General features: G+C 43.1%; 1 protein-coding gene across 10 annotated transcripts in view; it reads left to right on the forward strand.

Moving 5' to 3' along the window:
- Positions 1-3,415: 3,415 nt before the first annotated feature.
- Positions 3,416-20,141, forward strand: part of RALGAPB (Ral GTPase activating protein non-catalytic beta subunit) — a 108,680-nt gene continuing 91,954 nt past the window's right edge. For all 10 annotated transcript variants that reach the window (XM_009216130.2, XM_009216131.2, XM_031656754.1 and 7 more), the window contains exon 1: positions 3,416-3,930. The gene's annotated coding sequence lies outside the window, so the exon portion shown is untranslated. The remainder of the gene's footprint in view (positions 3,931-20,141) is intronic.

A 20,141-nucleotide genomic window follows, 5' to 3' on the forward strand; every position in this document is an offset into this window, starting at 1 on the left:
ATCCATCCATCCAACACATGTTCATTGAGCACTTACACCATGCCAGTATTGTGTTAGGTTCAGGAGAAACAGCAATGGATCTGACCAACTGTTTCTACCCCAAGCTGGTACTGCACAATTAAAAAAGAAGGAAAAATAAAACCAGAAAAAAAAAATGGCCACAGACGTATCTCACATAAAGCTGTTCAGTTACAAACTTTTCTCAATTATGGTTCTTGAAAAGTGTTCCAGTTACTGTGACTACATACAATTTACCCCAAAACTTAGTGGTTAGGGGTAAATGACATTATTTATTTTACTCATGAATCTGCTATATGGACTGCTCAATATTTTTCATGGATCCACATCTCTTATGGGTGCTCTCAATAGCGTTAGTTTGTCCCTGCTCAGCTTGGTGTTAGGTGGGGGTGGAGGCTTGAAGCCTGGGGACCAGAATCATCTGAAGGCTTCCTCAATCTGGCTATTGATGCTGACTGACACCAGAAACTTAGCTAGAGCTGGTAGCTGGAACACCTCTTCATGTTTCCTTTATGTGGCTTGGGCTTCCTCCCAACATGGTGGCTGGGGTCCAAGAGTGAGTATTGTGATAGGTAGCAAGCCAGGTAGAAGTTGTGTCTTCTTTATGACCTAGCCCCAGAAATCACATAGCATCACTTTTGCCCTATTGGGTTGGAATGGTCACAGACTCAGCCAGACTCAAGGAGAAGGAACATTGATTCCATTTCTTAGTGGGAGGAGTGTCAGTTACATCATAAGGAGAACCATGGGATGGGTCATATATTTTGGTATGGCATCTCCCAGGGTGATGCTTTCAGGGTAAATAAAACAAAACAGATTGGTGAAGTCATCTTTGGAAAAAAGTGTGTCACAAAAGCTTATACCACTGCTCCTCTTTTTTCCAATTCTGTGCCTTTCCAAACGTACTATACAAAATGCTATTTTGACATTACAGTTTCACACGAAGACATTCCCCAATTTAGTCGGTGTTTCTAGTCAGAGATCATGCCGAGGAACAAATTTGAATTGTGTACTGTGTTTGGAGAATCCAAAATGTTTTACTATGTCTAGCATCTCATGTGTCTTTTAGGTTTATTACACATGTGTGCTTTTCTCAAATGTTTCAAAGTGTTCTAATGTTTAGTCTTTAATTTTCCCTCGAGGTATATGTGTGTATGTGTGTTTTATTTTTAAGGTTGTTTAAGTGAAGCCCTCAAAAGTTTTAAAAAATCAGCAAAGAGTGCAGGAAAAACATATCTTTTATACCAGGCACAGTGATATGTGCCTTTAGTTCCAGTTACTTGGGAGGTTGAGGCAGGTGGATCGCTTGGGCCTGGGAGTTTGAAGCCAGCTTAGGCAACATAGCGAGGCCCTGTCTCTTAAAAAAAACAAACCATCATTTAGAGAATGACTCATTTGCATCTCTCCTCCATCAACTTGCACCTAATATTAAATTTTGTCTTTCTGTCCAGAGCAGTAAGTCTTAATGCATTACATTTTATGTAAAAACCATATTTTAAGCAAATTTATTGTTCGTATAATTTTCTGTTGCATCAATATATTTTTTCTGTTAACAATATTTAGGTGCCTTAGGTTGGAATTGAACACAATTTTGCCCATTTTAATTATTATTATTATTATTATTATTATTATTTTGAGACGGAGTCTCGCCCTGTCGCCCAGGCTGGAGTGCGGTGGCGCAATCTCGGCTCACTGCAAGCTCCGCCTCCCGGGTTCACGCCATTCTCCTGCCTCAGCCTCCCAGTAGCTGGGACTACAGGCATCCGCAACCACGCCCGGCTAATTTTTTGTATTTTTAGTAGAGACGGGGTTCACCGTGTTAGCCAGGATGGTCTCGATCTCCTGACCTCATGATCCGCCCGCCTCGGCCTCCCAAAGTGCTGGGATTACAGGCGTGAGCCACCGCGCCCGGCCACCCATTTTAATTAATGGGAAAAATTTAATAGCTTTCCACTTAGAAGCAGAATTTCAGGAATGAATTGAAACCACTAGGAGGGTGATAGCTATATTTTAATCATCTCCCCAAGGGCTTTTGGACAGCTTTCCCATCCTCTGTGCCTGTCACTTTTCCAATTCCCATCACCCGTTGTTCTTCCAATTAGTCACCCTTCCCTTGTCTGTTACAGGTGTTCAGTATTGTGTTAGAATGCATCTGGTTGCAAGTAACAGAAAACTCAACAAACTGTGGTATACATAAGATCCCTCACCCCCATAAGACAGGAAGGTAGTACAGGGTTTGTGTAACTGCTTGAGTATGACCTAAACAAGCAGGCTCCTGTCTTTCTGCTCCACCTTCCTTAGCACAGTCCTCCTCATGGCCTCTAGGCTGCTGTGCCCCCAGGTGTTACCCAGTTCCAAGTATGAAGCAGGGGAAAAGTGAAGGACACAAACTTCTCCAAGGGAAGAAAGAAGGGAAGGTCTCCTTTGATACTTCTGCCTACATCTTATTGGTCAGGACTTTGTCTCACTGCCACCCTTAGCAGCAAGGGAGGTTGAGAGCTGTGTGCTTTGCTTTTCAGCCCCTGTAGTATAGAAAGGCAAGGGAGTGGTTGAAATAGATCTTGACTTGGCCTACTATATAATTTGTCACACTGTGTTTAATTGAAATGTATTGCTTGGATCCCCAATGTCCTGGACATAGCCTCGTTCCTGCCCTAGCACATTCTTACCCTCCTTTTCCCTCTTCCTTCCTGTAGCTATTTTCCTGGGGAGTGAGGTGTGGTCCTGAGGAAACAGTCTTCAGTTTTACCCTTTCTGTGAGGATACTAGTTCCCTTATCACTCATTCCTCCATAGTCTCTTCTAACTGAGGTGAGGAGTCAGAATCTTCTTTGCTCCTTTCTGCTTTTCAGACAACCGTGCCTTCACCTCTACTCAACACCCTGACCCCTCCCTCTCTGAATACCCAAGGTCAGCCTCAAGGCCAGGTCCTCCGTGAAGAATTCCACCATCCCTCCCTCCTCTCTCAGTCCAAGTTTCCTCCTTTACACTCTCAAAGCACTTAAGCTGTACCTCTCCAATGGTATCAGTTTCTTCGTTGAAGTGAAAGCAAATTATTGAAAAGGGTACTGTTTACAAAATGTCTGGCGCATTGCAGGTGCTCGAAGTAGTATCTCTTCCTATTATTATTACTGTCTTATCTCTATTAGATTCCGTTCTTTAATGAGAGGCTCTAAATCTTATGTTCGATTCACCTTTGTAACCCACACCAAGCCTGGAATAGAGTACTGCTCATAATTAATGCTGTGCCCGTGTAATAAGAGTGCGGCGAGTAAAGAACATCATGTCAGAGGAAGGGTGCTGTAATGGTGGAATGGGAGAAAATCCTAGAACCTGGGTGGGAGCCAGAATCTTGCAGAGAAGCCCCTTACTCCGTCTGTACCGAAAGCAGGTAGAGAGGATGTCGTAAGATTCCTAAGGACGCAGGTGGAGCGCCTCCTCTGTGCTGCGATGAGGTAGGCGCATTCGTCACTTCACTTCTCCCTCTCCACTTGATCCGGAAAGGAAGGACGGAATGCGTCCCGCGCGGCGAGCTGGGATAGCTGCGCAGGCGCAGCTTCCGGCTCTGTGTCTCGGGAATTATTTGACGCCACCGGTTCAGCCCCGCAGAAAGCGCTGATTAGGCACACCGCGCACGCGCAGTGGCCCACTTGGCAGGGGAGTTATTTGACGCCGCCGCCCCTGGCAGTCGGAAGTTGCCTGAGCAGAGCCCAGCCGGCTGGCCCGACTGGCCTTCGTCGTCCCTTGACGCCCTGGGAGAGTCGCTGACGGGTGGACTGACGGACCGTCTGAGGACGGCCGGCCAGGGCGGTGAAAGCGCCGGCCCTATGGCACGGGTCGCGTGAGGCGGAAGGCCGAGTACGGCCGGCGGCGGCGCCCGCCCCGGCGATGCGGGCCCCGCCCGTCGCCTCAGGTAACCGGGCAGTCGGCCCCGCCGCGGCCGGACCCTCACCTTTCCTTCCCCTCTCTTCCCCTCCCGGCGGTCCAGGGACGGCTGAGGCTTGTTTCTTGGCTCTGGGTGCTCCAGGGGCCCGGCCTTTGGAAGCGCATCTGCAAATGTTTGGGAGACCCACGGGGGCGGGGAAAGCTTGGCCGTGGAGTGGGCGGTTGCTGTCGAGTCTGTAAACCCGGTCTAATCCTTGGGAGCTTCCCCGGCCGGGCAAAGCTCTCCTGGCAACCTGGGGGAGGGGGCGGGTCTGGAGCGGAGCGAGACAACTCCCGCAAAGAATTTGGTCCAGCAGAAAGGTTAGGCGAGTTGCTGCCGCCCAGTGGGGACGATGCTGCCCATTGCACAGTGACACTTTGATGAGGAAGAGTTGATGATGAGAGTAAACAGCTAACCCCCATTAAGCGCTTCTTATCCGCCAGGCATCATGCCAGGCCATTACGTTCACCACGTCTAACTTCACAGCAACCCTATGAGGTAGGATTATTGTCCCCATTTTACTGACGAGGCAGCTGAGTCCCTGGGTGGTTGGGTGACTTAATTACCCAAGGTCACATAGCTAGTAATTTGAACCGAAGCATCCAACTCCAGAGACCCAAGTGCTTAACAATTAGGGCAGTGGCTCTCCAACTTTGCTACACGGTAAAATCACCTGGGGACTCTTGTAAAGGTTTCTGAGGCCCATGTGGCATCCCAGACCAAAACAGTCAGAATATCTGGAGGTGAAAGCCAGACTTCAATATGTTTTTTAAAGATGCCCAAGTGATTCCAGCGTGCAGCAAAGTTTGGGAACCGCATGTAATTTGATAATTCAGCATCTCAAAAAGCATCTCTGTTTCTCCAGCTTAAGTGTGCAGGAGAATTGTCTGGGAGCTTGTTAAACATGCAAGTTCCAGCCGCAGAGATCTTTAGGTTCACTGACCACTACACCTTGTGAAAGACTGTTAGGGGTGGTACGTAACTTTCTCTGCAGGGATTCTGAGTCATCTGAAACATTTAAAATGTATGCATCTTATGCAAACTACTCTTTGGAATTTTACTAAATATACAATACTTATAGGTGTAGCGTCTCTAACCTCTGGGTCGTTTTTACATATGCTATTCGTCTGCCTAGACCGTCCTCTGAACTTTCTGGCCACCCCACCCAAACGCACACACTTCTGCTCTCTCCTGTATACATATACACACCCCTTTCTTTCTTTCTTTCTTTCTTTTTTTAGACAGTCTTTCTGTGTTGCCCAGGCTAGAATGCAGTGGCATGATCTTGGCTCATTGCAGCCTCCGCCTCCTGAGCTCAAGCAATCCTCCCACCTCAGCCTCCGAAGTAGCTGGAACTACCACGCCAGGCTAATTTTTGAATTTTTTTTTGTAGAGATGGGGTTTCTCCATGTTGCCCAGACTGGTGTCAAACTCCTGGACTGAAGCAGTCCACCCACTACGGCCTGACATAGTGGTGGAATTACAGATGTGAGCCACCGTGCCAGGCCTACATACCCTTTTCTTCCTGTCTCTGGCTACATTAGCTTTAAGCATTCCCTTCAAGATACCTCTGTCCCTGACCCCCACCCACCTTGAGTCCTTCCAATTTGCTCTTTAGGAACATCGTAGTGAAACTTACCAGTTATTTTTCTGAGTTGTAGTTCTGTCCCTACTTCTATATTATGAGAAGCTTTAGGGTAGGGACCATGTTTTCTTCATTTCTGTATTCCTTCCAGTGCTTTGACATACAGACTCACAAAGCTTTTACTCAGTGGAATGTTTGGGTCCTTTTATGTCATAGGTAGATCATGTTGCAAACAGATTCTTCTCTATTTCCATTTTTGTAAAAGATGTTTGATAGTTCCTAGCTTATAGAGTTTTGTTCTTTTTGCTTAGGAATGAATATTCAGTAATTTGTCCAGCAGTTGAACACACACATTGAGTTCTTACCAATTGCAAGGCACTCTGTAACTAACCATGTGCAATCAACATTGCTTGATTTTTAATGTCTGATTCTATCACAATCAGATGCAATCAAGTCTGTAGGGAAAGTCTTTTTATTACTATTAGACCTTTGCATGTGTTCCCTACTTCATTATCCAAAAAAGTGTTTAATTGTCATCCACTAAATGCCACTGCCTTGTTGGTATTTGGTAAATACAAGTAGATGAGATTGCCATTGGTATTGGTTGGTCCTGTTCACCAGGAGAGATGACATAAGTACTTAATGAAGAGTAAAATAATGATGTCACAGGAATTGACAAATTTAGCACATATTTATTGCAGAATGACTGAACTGCCATTGCCCATTTGCTATATTTACAAGTTTTAGAGGAAGGCAGGCTGATAATTCAGATTGAATTTGTTCTTGGTTGGTCTTAAAACCATGTAAGGGTTTGCAAAAGTTAGTGAATATGTGTGTGAAGGTCATTATGAAGAGGTTTTTGGACAATAAAGATTTTTTTTTTTAAATAGCGGTTAAACATGACAAAGTATGTAGACTGAATTAAAAACACATTTCATAAAATATTCTTTTTTCTTTTTTTTTTTTTTTTGAGATGCAGTCTCGCTCTGTCCCCCAGGCTGGAGTGCAGTGGCACAATCTCGGCTCACTACAACCTCCGCCTCCTGGGTTCAAGTGATTCTCCTGCCTCAGCCTCCTGAGTAGCTGGGACTATAGGGGCCCACCACCACACCTGGCTAATTTTTTTGTATTTTTAGTTGAGAGAGGGTTTTGCCATGTTGGCCAGGTTCGTGTCGAACTCCTGACCTTAAGTGATCCGCCTGCCTAGGCCTCCCAAAGTGTTGGGATTACAGGTATGAGCCACTGTCTCCGGCCCATAAAATATTCTTTATAAGAATTGTTATAGAGAAATTTTCTTGGTTCCGTTTTGTATTATTTGCTCAGTTTTTAGGCTTAGCACTCATAGAAACTGATGGGACAATTTATGTTAAATTCAGATACTCAAGAAACTTGTCCTTGTGTCTCTGATCAGATATGGACACAGTATCCAGTTCTTGCTTTAGCACATGGAAGAAACTCAATCTTTAAGGCTGAAGGTTTAAGTCTGTAGTTGTGCCCCAAAGTAAAGGTAAAAAATTCCACGTGCTTAGAGAACAAAAGTGACTCTAATCATGATAGTTTGGGACCTAGAAATGGATTCTGTTTAATACAAGGTACTCATCAGTGTTAGCAGATGTGTTTCCTGACGTGTGCAAAGACTTTTTGGGCAGAATACTTGATTTTCTTTGGTGTGAGATGATTTAAGTTTTAAAATTAAGGCACATGGAGTTTCATTTTATTATAGATGGGGAAAGTAACTTGGCCAAGGCTACATGGTTAGCTTCTAGCCCTCCGAAAGCAGGCCTCCTTCCTCTGGACAGTGTCCCCTTTCACCCCAGACCCCTGCCCCATGAGAAAGGTTGTCTTGTGAATTGTTGTGTTGTGTTTGCATGTCTGTGTGTGTGCATGGGATAGGGAAGGGGAGAGAGTGATCTGTTGTGTTTGAGAAACTCAGTTAGATATCTAGAGGCCCCTCGACTTACTATGGGATTACTTCCCAATAAACCTATCAAAGTTGAGAAGATCGTAAGCCAAAAATGCATTTAATATACCTACTGAACAGAATAGCTTAGGCTCATCTACCTTAAACATGCTCAGAACATTTACATTAGCCTACAGTTGGGCAAAATTATCTAGCACAAAGCCTATTTTATAATAAAGTGTTGAACATTTCATGTAATTGAATACTGTACTGAAAGTGAAAAACAAAATGGTTATGTGGATAATTCAAAGTACAGTTTTTACTGAATGCATATTGCTTTCACACCCTGGTCAGTTGAAAATCATAAGTTGAGGATTGTCTGTATAGTGAGTACTTAGTGTGTGAAATGCACTTAGCTATATAAACTGGGAATACAAAGATAAATAAGACATGGCCTCTATCCTCTAGGAGTCTAATCAAAGTTATAATAAAAATAATAGTGTAGTATCTGAAGCAGCTCTGTCAAATAGAATTTTCTGCAATCATGGAACTAAATCTTATCTGCTCTAATATGGTAGCCACTGGCCACATGTGACTCGTAAGCACTTAAAAAACTAAGGAAGTGGTGTTTGATTCAAATAGTTTAAACTTAAAACTATTAAAATTAAACGTTTTTTAAATTTAAATAGTTACATGAGATAGCTGCTGTATTGGACAGAGAAGATCTGAGACATAAACAATGAGAACTGTGGTGGTGCTGGTAGGGGGCAGACAGGGTATTCAAATATTCTTTGGGTAGATTACCAAAAACTACCATTTTCCATGTTTTAGGAGAGATGCAGGCAGAACCTGTCTTTCTTTCCTGTAATTCGGGTGTTTAATAGGATCTCTAATAGCATCTGGTACATAGGCGAATACATTCCTTTTTTGCCAGCTTTATTGATGTTTGCCTTATGGGGTCAATCAGACTACAACAGAAATATGAAGTATAGTCCCTTTGCCTTTATTAGTCATGAGGTTAATATGGATGAATTTGGTGCACCTTAAAATCCAGCACAGTTTATTTATTTGCTCAGTGTTTTAGCACCCTGTATCCTCTTTTTCTCAAGCGAAATGGGCATGTCTTATAATGTATACCTTCCAATGGTACATTTCGAAGTATGTCAACTTAGGTTGCTTTATTTGATCCTTCTCCCAGGTCACTCTAGATAGGCACTGCAGGTATTCTCCCTGTTTTACAGATGAGGAAACTATGACAAAGAAATGCCAGGTGGCCGGGTGCGGTGGCTGACCTGTAATCCCAACACTTTGGGAGGCCGAGGTGGGAGGATTGCTTGAGCTCAGGAGTTTGAGACCAGCCTGGGCAGCATAATGAGACTTTGTCTCTATAAAATTTTTTTTTTTTTTTTTTTTTTGAGACGGAGTCTCGCTCTGTCACCCAGGCTGGAGTGCAGTGGCCGGATCTCAGCTCACTGCAAGCTCGGCCTCGCGGGTTCACGCCATTCTCCGGCCTCAGCCTCCCGAGTAGCTGGGACTACAGGCGCCCGCCACCTCGCCCGGCTAGTTTTTTTTTTTTTTTTTGTATTTCTTAATAGAGACGGGTTTCACCGTGTTAGCCAGGATGGTCTCGATCTCCTGACCTCGTGATCCGCCCGTCTCGGCCTCCCAAAGTGCTGGGATTACAGGCTTGAGCCACCGCGCCCGGCCTCTATAAAAATTTTTAAAAAAATTAGTGGAGCATGGTGACACAATCCTGTGGTCTCAGTTACTTGGGAGGCTGAGTGGGAGGATTACTTAAGCCTGGGAGGCAGAGGCTGCTGTGAGCCGAGATCGTGCCACTGCACTCCAGTCTGGGCAACAGAGTGAGACCTTGTCTCAAAAAGAGAAATGCCAGTTGACTTGTCCAAGGTCATATGGTGAGGTATGGAGTCAGAACAAAGGGAAGCAGCATTGGACTTTGAGGCAAGAGGTGGAGTTTCTTGTCCCAGATCTGCTGTTGCTTGATGTGATCCTGAGCAAGTCATAGCTTTGCTTTGTTTCCTTACCTAGTGGTTAGTGACGTGTGTCTTAGCTAACCTTCTAGGGTTGTTATTGGAATAAAATGAAGTAACATGTGAAAGCTCTTTGAAAATGATCAATTATGCAAAGGTACATTGTGCTCAAGCAGGATCTAAAGTAGTTTTTCTTTTTTTTTTGAGTTGGAGTCTCGCTCTGTCACCCAGGCTAGAGTGCAATGGCATGATCTCAGCTCACTGCAACCTTCGCCTCCCGGGTTCAAGCAATTCTCCCGCTTTAGCCTCCTGAGTAGCTGGGATTACAGGCAGCCGCCACTGTACCCGGCTAATTTTTGTATTATTATCATTATTTTATTTTATTTTTTGAGACAGAGTTTCACTCTTGTTGCCCAGGCTGAAGTGCAATGATGCCACCTCGGCTCACCGCAACCTCTGCCTCCCGGACTCAAGTGATTCTCCTCCCTCAGGCTCCTGAGTAGCTGGGATTACAGACACATGCCACCATGCCCGGCTAATTTTGTATTTTTAGTAGAGACGGGGTTTCTCCATGTTGGTCAGGCTAGTCTTGAACTCCTGACCTCAGGTGATCCGGCTGCCTCGGCCTCCAAAAGTCCTGGATTACAGGCATAAGCCACCACACCCGGCCAATTTTTGTATTTTTAGTAGAGATGAGGCTTCGCATGTTGGCCAGGGTGGTCTCAAACTCCTGACCTCAAGTGATCCACCTGCCTCGGCCTCCCAAAGTGCTGGGGTTACAGGCGTGAGCCACCACGCCCAGCCTCGAGTAGTTTGTTTTGTTGTATTATGCTGCTGTCATAACTCATCAGTTACCATATTGAATACTACGGTACCATGGTGTCATCTTTGATTTCTCTTGTCTTCCTCACTATGAAACTTTCTTTTGGGCAGCCATCGTGTCTTGTTTATAGTTGCATCCCTAAATCCTAGGACAAATTTGACATGTAGCTGGTGTTTAATGTTTGTTTAATGAAATAACTGATGTCTGGATGTACTTTACAAAGTTTTAAAGAATTGTTCTTTGTAATGAGACTTGAAGCTCCTTGAGAACAGGGATCTTGTTTATTTTCTGTGCTGGTTGCATAGAAGGCATGTAATAAATATTGGTTGAATCAACTGATGTAATTAATGTCAGGCTGTGGTCTTAGAGTGTCCACCATTGTATTGATTATTTTAGTAATTTGTCATTTAGACCAAACTTGCATGTTATTTAGCGGTGGTGCTTACAAGCCATAAGTTGTTACCCAGCACACACAACCTCCAGAGAGAATACCTAGAAAATGAGTACATATAGAGTTGGGAAGGAAATTAAGGGATCTGCAGGCGAGCACTGTTGACTTCTTTCCCTTCTTCTCATCATATTTACTTCTGGAGCATTGAAGGTAGAGATTTCTCTGCTAGAAGCTCAGGTTGATAGCAGACAGCCAACTGGGGAGGAGACTCAGGATCCCTAATATAGCAGTTAAAGTTCTTAATCATCTGACTTCAGTTATATTATCATATCTCACTACAGTGCCTGACACTTCCCCGTTATCCCCCTGACCGCCCTCAACCTTAGCCTATATGGTAGCCACATTGGAGTTTGCCCTTCTACTATCCCTTCAGTGTATCTCGTACACATCCATCAAATTGCTTTAATGGAAATTTAGTTTCTGATGTGTCATGCCTGTGATAGTGTTAAACTTTCTTCTTTTTTTTTTTTTAAGGCAGGGTCTTGCTCTGTTGCTCAGGCTGGAGTGCAGTAGTGCGATCTCAGCTCACTGCAACCTCTACTTCCTGGGTTCAGACAATTCTTATGCCTCAGGCTCCTGAGTAGCTGGGATTACAGGCGTGTGCCACCATGCCCGGCTAAGATAAGGTTAAACTTTTGCTCATTTTCTGCTTCCAGTTTTACTGAATTAATTACGAATATTCAATCCTAGCATTCAGAGTCCTTCAAAATTGGTCACTGCTTACCTTTGAAACCTTACCACCTTCTACATATAGCTTTCTTTCCTTTCACTCTGGGTTTTCAGTTTCTGGTGCTTTTTTTTTTTTTTTTTTTTTTTCCTACCTGAAGCAAGTGTCCTTTCTTTTTTTTTTTTTTTTTTTTTTTTTTTTTTTTTTTTTTGAGACAGAGTCTGGCTCTGTTACCCAGGCTGTAGTGCAGTGGCGCAGTCTCGGCTCACTGTAACCCCCACCTCTCGGATCCAAGTGATTCTCCTGCCTCAGCCTCCTGAGTAGCTGGGATTACAGGCGCACACCACCACACCTTGCTAGTTTTTGTATTTTTAGTAGAGATAGGGTTTCACCATGTTGGTCAGCTTGGTCTTGAACTCCTGACCCGCCTTGGCCTCCCAAAGTGTTGGGATTACCGGCGTGAGCCAATGTGCCCGGCTCTTTTATGTATTTTATTTTCTCTTTTATCTGCCCCCTCTCCTTTTTTTTTTTTTCTTTGTGAGACGGAGTCTTGCTCTATCGCCCAGGCTGGAGTGCGGTGGCGCAATCTCGGCTCACTGCAAGCTCTGCCTCCCAGGTTCACACTGTTCTCCTGCCTCAGCCTCCCTAATAGATGGGACTACAGGCGTGTGCCAGCACGCCCGGCTAATTTATTTTGTGTGTTCTTAGTAGAGACAGGGTTTCACCGTGTTAGCCATGATGGTCTCAATCTCCTGACCTTGTGATCCACCCTCCTTGGCCTCCCAAAGTGCTGGGATTACTGGAGTAATCCCACTGAGCCACTGAGCCCAGTGTTATCTACCCCTTTTTACCCTCAGTCTTATCACCTCAATTATACCCTTCCTTCAATGCACAGTTCATATGCTCTGTATCTGTAGTCTTCCCTGATCTTACCCTGTTGTTTTCCAGGTCAGCCTATCTTTCAATCAAAAGTAGTCTTTTTCTTTTGAACTTCCATGATATCTTGCCTATAGTTTTTAAAAATATCACATTCAACATTTTCATGTTCTAACTTAAACGTTGTAGTTATTTATGGTATGTATTAGTCTGTTTTTACACTGCTGGTAAAGACATACCCGAGACTGAACAATTTACAAAGGAAAGAGGTTTAATGGAGAAATCCTAGTTCCATGTGGCTGGGGAAGCCTCACAATCATGGCGGAAGGCAAGGAAGAGCGAGTTACATCTTATGTGGATGACAGCAGGCAAAGAGAGAACTTGTGCAGGCAAACTCTGGTTTTTAAAAAGCCATCAGATCTCGTGAGATTCATTCACTGTCATGAGAACAGCACAGTAAAGACCTGCCCCCATAATTCAGTCACCTCCCACGGGGTTCCTCCCATGACAGATGGAAATTGTGGGAGTTACAATTCAAGATGAGATTTGAGTGGGGACACAGAGCTAAACCATATCAATGTATAAATGTTAATCTCCTTACTTAAGCCATAAACTCATTGAAAACAGGAACCAAGTCCTATTAATCTTTCTTCTTCATGGTTTTAACACTGCATTGGACAAAATAGATGGTTAATAGCTATTTATTGAATAAGTCTACTTGGTGGTCCCTGCCAGTGTCTCTGAATGTTCACATGTATAGTCAGGATGCTGACATATACTTACCAATTCTATGACATGAAGATGTAATAAAAACATATTACATTAAATTGTACCAACATTTCTACCACTAAGTTAAAACTACAGTTGACTTTTGAACATCATAGGGGTTAGGAGCACTGACTCTGTGCAGTCAAAAATTTTCATGTAACTTTTGACTCTCCCAAAACTACCAATCGTCTTCTGTTGACCAGGAGTCTGGCCAATAACATAAACCGTCAAATAATACATATTTTGTATATATATGCCATATTTTTAAAGTAAGAGAAAATAAAATGTTATTAAGAATTATAAGGAAGGCCGGGCGCGGTGGCTTAAGCCTGTAATCCCAGCACTTTGGGAGGCCGAGACGGGCGGATCACGAGGTCAGGAGATCGAGACCATCCTGGCTAACACGGTGAAACCCCGTCTCTACTAAAAATACAAAAAAACTAGCCGGGCGAGGTGGCGGGCGCCTGTAGTCCCAGCTACTCGGGAGGCTGAGGCAGGAGAATGGCATAAACCTGGGAGACAGAGCTTGCAGTGAGCTTAGATCCGGCCACTGCACTCCAGCCTGGGTGACAGAGCGAGACTCCGTCTCAAAAAAAAAAAAAAAAAAAAAAAAAAAAAAAAATTATAAGGAAGAGAAAATATATTTACTATTCATTACATGGTAGTGGATCATAAAGGTCTTCATCTTCATCATCTGCAGGTTGAATAGGCTGAGGAGGAAGCAGAGGAATTAGTTTTGCTGTCTCAGGGATGGCAGAAATGGAAGAAAATCCATATGTAAGTGGACCTGAGCAGTTGAAACCCATGTTGTTCAAGGGTCAACTGTACTTGCATTTCTCTACCATCCTTCTAATCTTTAGTCACAGCTGTATGTTTACTTTTATTATTATTATTATTTTTTGAGACGGAGTCTTGCTCTGTCGCCTAGGCTGGAGTGCAGTGGCGCCATTTCGGCTCACTGCAACCTCAGCCTCCCAGGTTCAAGACATTCTACTGCCTCAGCCTCTCAAGTAGCTGGGATTACAGGCACGCACCACCACGCCTAGCTAATTTTTGTATTTTTAGTAGAGACAGGGTTTCACCATGTTGGTCAGGCCGGTCTCGAACTCCTGACCTCAGGTGATCTATCCACCTTGGCCTCCCAAAGTCCTGGGATTACAAGCGTGAGCCACCACATCTGGCCTTTGTGTTTATCTAGTTGTAATTACAATATATATGTTTTTCTTCCTCTATTTAATATTTGTTGATTGTTTACATGGACAAGGGCATGTTTCAAACAGATTACATATGTGATTCTTTAATCGCCACACAACAAAATGTGTAGGCTCCTAATCTATTTGCTTTTTTTTTTTTTTTTTTTTTTTTGAGACAGAGTCTCGCTGTATAGCCCAGGCTGGAGTGAAGTGGCACAGTCATGACTCACTGCAGCCCCAACACCAGTACCCAAGTGATCCTTCTACCTCAGCCTTCAGGGTAGCTGGGACAACAGATATGTACACAACAGGTGTGTACCACCATGCCTGGCTAACTTTTTTGTGTTTTTTTGTGGAGATGGGTTTTCTCCATGTTGCCTAGGCTGGTCTCAAACTCTTAGACTCAAGCAATCTGCCCACCTCCGCCTCCCATGGTGCTAGAATTATAGACATGAACCACCATACCTTATTCTACTGTTATCCCCATTTTACAGACGAGGATGTTCCAACACAGAAGTAGAGTAACTTTTGCAACATTACCCAGCTTGCAGGTAGAGCTGGGATTTGAGTCTATGAAGCTTAGTTCCAGAGCACTGGCTCTTAACCACTCTCATGTATGTTTTTATGCTTCTATGTAATCTCAGTGTTTAATGGCTACATAATAGTATATAGAATTAATATGCCCTAATTATGAAATTTTCCCATTATTGATGGAAGTTAAATTACACCCTCTTCCCCATCTTATATGTAATACTACAGTGAGCATCTTGTACGTTTTTTAAAATTGAGCTGTTTTGTAAGGATAAACTTAAGTCAGATTACCGTGTCAAGGCGTTCTGTGTCTTCCGCTTTGTACTGGCAAAACATTCATGCTATCCTTGGGTGAATGTTTAGGAAAATGACATATCAGCCTGAGCTGCCTTACAAGCGTGCCAACTTATTAACAGGATGGAACTACAAACAGCCCCATGGCAAGTGGACTAAGACATGGCAAGTGTGATCAAGACTCATGAGGGTTCTGCGATGGTGCTATCCTGAGAGGTTGATGCAGTTATGAACATTCTTGCCTAGGAGGGCCTAGGTGGTGCGGCAGTTCTGGCTCCTGAAAGTAATGTTTTCCAAGATCTCTGAGGTTTGTTGCTTTGGATAACCTGAGCCACAACAGCAGGAGGAGGTTCTTATTTGTGTGCGTTTAAAGTAGGCTGGGTGGGCACAGTGGCTCATGCCTGTAATCCCAGCACTTTGGGAGGCCGAGGCGGGTGGATCACAAGGTCAGGAATTTGAGACCAGCCTGGCCAATATGGTGAAACCCCGTCTCTACTAAAAATATTGAAATTAGCCAGGTGTGGTGGTAGGTGCCTGTAGTCCCAGCTACTTGGGAGTCTGAGGCAGGAGAATTGCTTGAATCCAGGAGGCGGAGGTTGCAGTGTGCCAAGATGGCGCTACTGCACTCCAGCCTGGGTTACAGAGCGAGACTCTGTCTAAAAAAAAAAAGAAAAGGTTAAAAAAAAGGGTAGGCTGGCCACTGACAATACTGGGCCTAATGGAACTCCCTCTACCAAATCTATCACTGCACTTTGCCTTCATCCTTTTTTTCTCTAACAGCAACCACCATGAAATAAAGTGAAGTTGTAGGACCTCCATAGTTGGGTTATAAGCCCAGCCCCTGCAGCAAAAGTGGGTTGGGGTGACTTCTGGGGTACCAACAGCTTATACACAGAGTATACACTTCACTATCCTCTTTCCACAAGGATTTTGTTAATTCAGGTACCAAAGCTAGTGTATGCCTTTATCTGTGATCAGAGGCATAAATTGGACCATAGATAAGTTCTTTTTTAGCCCACTTTTTTTTTTTTTTTTTAAATTTATCTTTTATCTTGAGTTTAGTTGATAACATTTAAAGAGTAGGAGACTTTGGCCGGGCGTGGTGGCTCACGCCTGTAATCCCAGCACTTTGGGAGGCCGAGGGAGGCGGATCACGAGGTCAGGAGATCGAGACCATCCTGGCTAACACGGTGAAACCCCGTCTGTACCAAAAATGCAAAAAATTAGCCGAGTGTGGCGATGGGTGCCTGTAGTCCCAGCTACTCAGGAGGCTGAGGCAGGAGAATGGTGTGAACCTGGGAGGCGGAGCTTGCAGTGAGCCAAGATGACGCCACTGCACTCCAGCCTGGGCGACAGAGCGAGACTCCGTCTCAAAAAATAAAAAATAAAAAAGAGTAGGAGACTTTGTAGAAATGTCCAGATTTTCTGTGTCTCTTCAAAAATTGGATTATCTGGCAAGTCTGGCTCTGCATTCCTTCCAGGTGACAGCTAGAACTGAGTAATAGCTGTAAACAGAGCTTGTATATTCTCCTTTGCCATAGCACTCACTCTACCCACTTCACTACTTAATATGTTACTTTCCTACATTGGTCGTTTTCAATCTTTTCAGATTTTATGTGGTAATTAACTACCTTTGTATCCTGAAATTAACAGATAATATATAACCTACTAGCCAAGCATGGTGGCTCACACCTGTAATCTCAGGATTTTGAGAGGCCAAGATGGGCAGATTGCTTGAATCCAGGAGTTTGAGACTAGCCTGGGCAACATGGTGAAACTCCCCAAAATACAAAAAATTAGCTGGGCATGAGGAGGGAGGATCACTTGAGCCTGGAATGTCGAGGCTACAGTGAGCCATGATTGTGCCAGTGGATTCCAGCCTGGGTGACAGGGTGAAACCCTGTCTCAAAAAAAAAAAAATTTATATATATATAAAGCTTACCAACACACAGATTTTTATAAAAAATCAATGAAACTTTCTAACTCTAATAAAGGAAAAACATAAATTACTGTCATAATTAAGATTTCAATAAAAATATGTACAACTATGCCTAGAGGGCACAATGAAGTAGGCAGGTACTTGTGTCTACTTATAAGTTGAGAAGTAAGACAGTAATATGACACTTTTTCTTTATGTTTGCCATCTTGAAATAAGGGCTAAATAAGTATATATGTAGTCCCTGCTATTGTGTTTCTGACACAAATGTGGATATTAGCAGTTCAAATACTACAAGTGGCTTGGCCATTGGTGATATGATTTTTCTTTTCTTTTCCTTTTTTTTTTTTTTTTTTTTTTTTTTGAGACTGAGTTTCGCTCTTGTTGCCCAGGCTGGAGTGCAATGGCGTGATCTCGGCTCACAGCAACCTCCACCTCCCACGTTCAAGTGATCCTCCTGCCTCAGCCTCCTGAGTAGCCGGGAATTACAGGCGCCCACCGCCATGCCTGGCTAATTTTTGTACTTTTAGTAGAGACAGGTTTCGCCATGTTGGCCGGGCCGGTCTTGAACTCCTGACCCCAGGTGATCTGCCTGCCTCGGTCTCCCAAAGTGCTGGGATTACAGGTGTGAGCCAGAGTTGAGTTTTATCACTTGTTTTGTTAGTTTAATAGGTACAAAATAATACTTTAGTTGCCTTTGTGTTTCTTCCATGTTTGTTTCTAATGTTTATGTTCTCTTCATTGTTTTACTTAATATATCTGTAATTATAATGCATTTTTTTGTCTTAATGTTTTTTGTCTGTCTGCATTTTGTTAAAGTTTAGCATCTTTTTTTCTGTTACATACATTTTGATGTTTTAGTTCAGCTTTTTCATTGTATCCTTTCTATACCTTTTTTTTTTTTTTTTGAGATGGAGTTTTGCTTTTGTGGCCCAGGCTGGAGTGCTATGGCGCCATCTCTGCCCACTGCAACCTACACCTCCTGGTTTCATGTGATTCCCCTGCCTCAGCCTCCCAAGTAGCTGGGGTTACAGGTGTGTGACACCATGCCCAGCTAATTTTTGTATTTTTAGTAGAGATGGGGTTTCACCATGATGTTGTCCAGGGTGGTCTCAAACTCCTGACCTTAGGTGATCCGCCCACCTGAGCCTCCCAGAGTGCTGGGATTACAGGTGTGAGCCACCACGCCTGGCCTATATCTTTCTATTTTACATGTTTCTTGAAAGTATTTTTTGTTTTCATTTAATCATCTAAACATTAATACATTTAGAGAATGAAAATTTCTTAATTTAAAAACTTAAAAAAGTTTGTCAGAAGGATTTAAGAGCTATTAAACCTATTTCAATTGGTCTTTCATAATGTATACTCCTCTCTTCAGAATTGGGCGGGTAGTGGCAATTTCTTAAAAATGCAGATTGTGAGGCCCCAGCTCAGACCTGCAGAATTGAGGTTTCTCTGAATGGGACCTAGGAATCTGCATTTTCAGCTAGACCCTTTCCTCCCCCGATGAGTCTTAAGTGTACAGTAGAGTTTGAGAGCTAGTTTGTCCTTTTTTTTTTCCTTCTTAAAACCTGTTTTCTTCCAATAATGTGCTGTGATGGACCCTGAATATTAAATATTTATTTAATATTTGAAAACCATCCAACTTTTATTTTTACTAGTAATTAGCTTCAAACAAATGAACATTTTTCAATTTTTATTTGAATATAACATACAAAATTTTGGACACACTTTAGTGGAATAGAGGGAATACCTTCTGATATCTTCCTTTTTCCCACTGGTGAACCTTGACACTTTCAAACACATGTTCTATGTCCACTGTGTGCCAGGCACTCAGAGGTTCAGGAGGTGAGGTCCCCACTCAAAAAAGGCTGACACTTCTGTGGTGAATGTATCTCTACACCACTAACAAATGAGCTAATGGGCAGCTTTATATGAACATTTGGTAATAGGCACTCAGCTGAGAGGAGTTGGTCTAAGGAGTCAAGAAAGGTTTTACCAAAGAGAGGACATTTGAGTTGGGCTTTGAAGGCTGAGTACTTCATAAGGTGGATCAAGGCAGGGAATGGCAGTTCAGTCAGTGGGAGCAGCATAACCAGTGACCTAGGGTAAGAAAGAATTTGCTGGGCTTGTGCAATCAGTAGTTCTTTGTGGCCATTGTTTGGGATGTTTGTGGGAAAGTGGCAGTAGAAGACAAGGCTGGCAAGGTGGTATGTGCAGTTCCCATTAGAATTCTAGCAAGGCTTTATTGTTGATTTTTTGATTTGGATAAAATAATAAATTGTATACTGAAGAATAAATGTCTAGAAAAGACAGTAAAGTTTTGGAAAAAACATTCTATAAAACCACTGAACTTAAATCATTATGGGTTGGCATGGGAATAGACAAATAGTTGAATAGAACAGAAGTCTCATAGATTCTAGAATAAATGAAAATTTAATATATGACAGAATTAGTATTTCAGTTCAGTGCATAAAGGATGTATTTTTAAGAGGTGATGCTGACACAACTGACCGTGCATTTAGAAGAAAGTAAAATCGGACCTTTTGTACACCACTTACAGAAGTAAATTCCAGATGAATATACAAGTTAAGTGTGAAAAATTATGCAGTTATCTTGCAGGAAAATCTAGGAGACTACATATTCACGTTAGGGTTATGTTTTCAAATTTTTGGACTAAGACCTGTAAGAAATGTATTTTCTGCTCAGTGTGGTGGCTACGCCTGTGATCCCAACACTTTGGGAGGCTGAGGCGGGCGGATCACCTGAGGTCAGGAGTTCAAGACCAGCCTGACCAACATAGAGAAACCCCGCCTCTACTAAAAATACAAAATTAGCCGGGTGTGGTGGTGCATGCCTGTAATCCCAGCTACTCAGGACGCTGAGGCAGGAGAATCGCTTGAACCCAGGAGGCAAAGGTTGTGGTGAGCCAAGATCGCACCGTTGCACTCCAGCCTGGGTAACAAGAGCGAAACTTCGTCTCAAAAAACAAAAAGAAAAAAGAACAAAAAATGCATTTTCCATTGTGATCCAGAACATATGCATATATTACAAAGGAATCAAGTTTCACAGAAACATTGCTTACCTTTATTCTGTGTGATGCCTTTATCATATATCGTATACCATCTAATTAAAATAAATGTTATCCATAACATTTATTTCATGACTCACATTTATTTCATGT

The sequence above is a fragment of the Papio anubis genome, chromosome 16, assembly GCF_008728515.1.
Source record: "Papio anubis isolate 15944 chromosome 16, Panubis1.0, whole genome shotgun sequence".
In the NCBI taxonomy this organism is placed as follows: domain Eukaryota; kingdom Metazoa; phylum Chordata; class Mammalia; order Primates; family Cercopithecidae; genus Papio; species Papio anubis.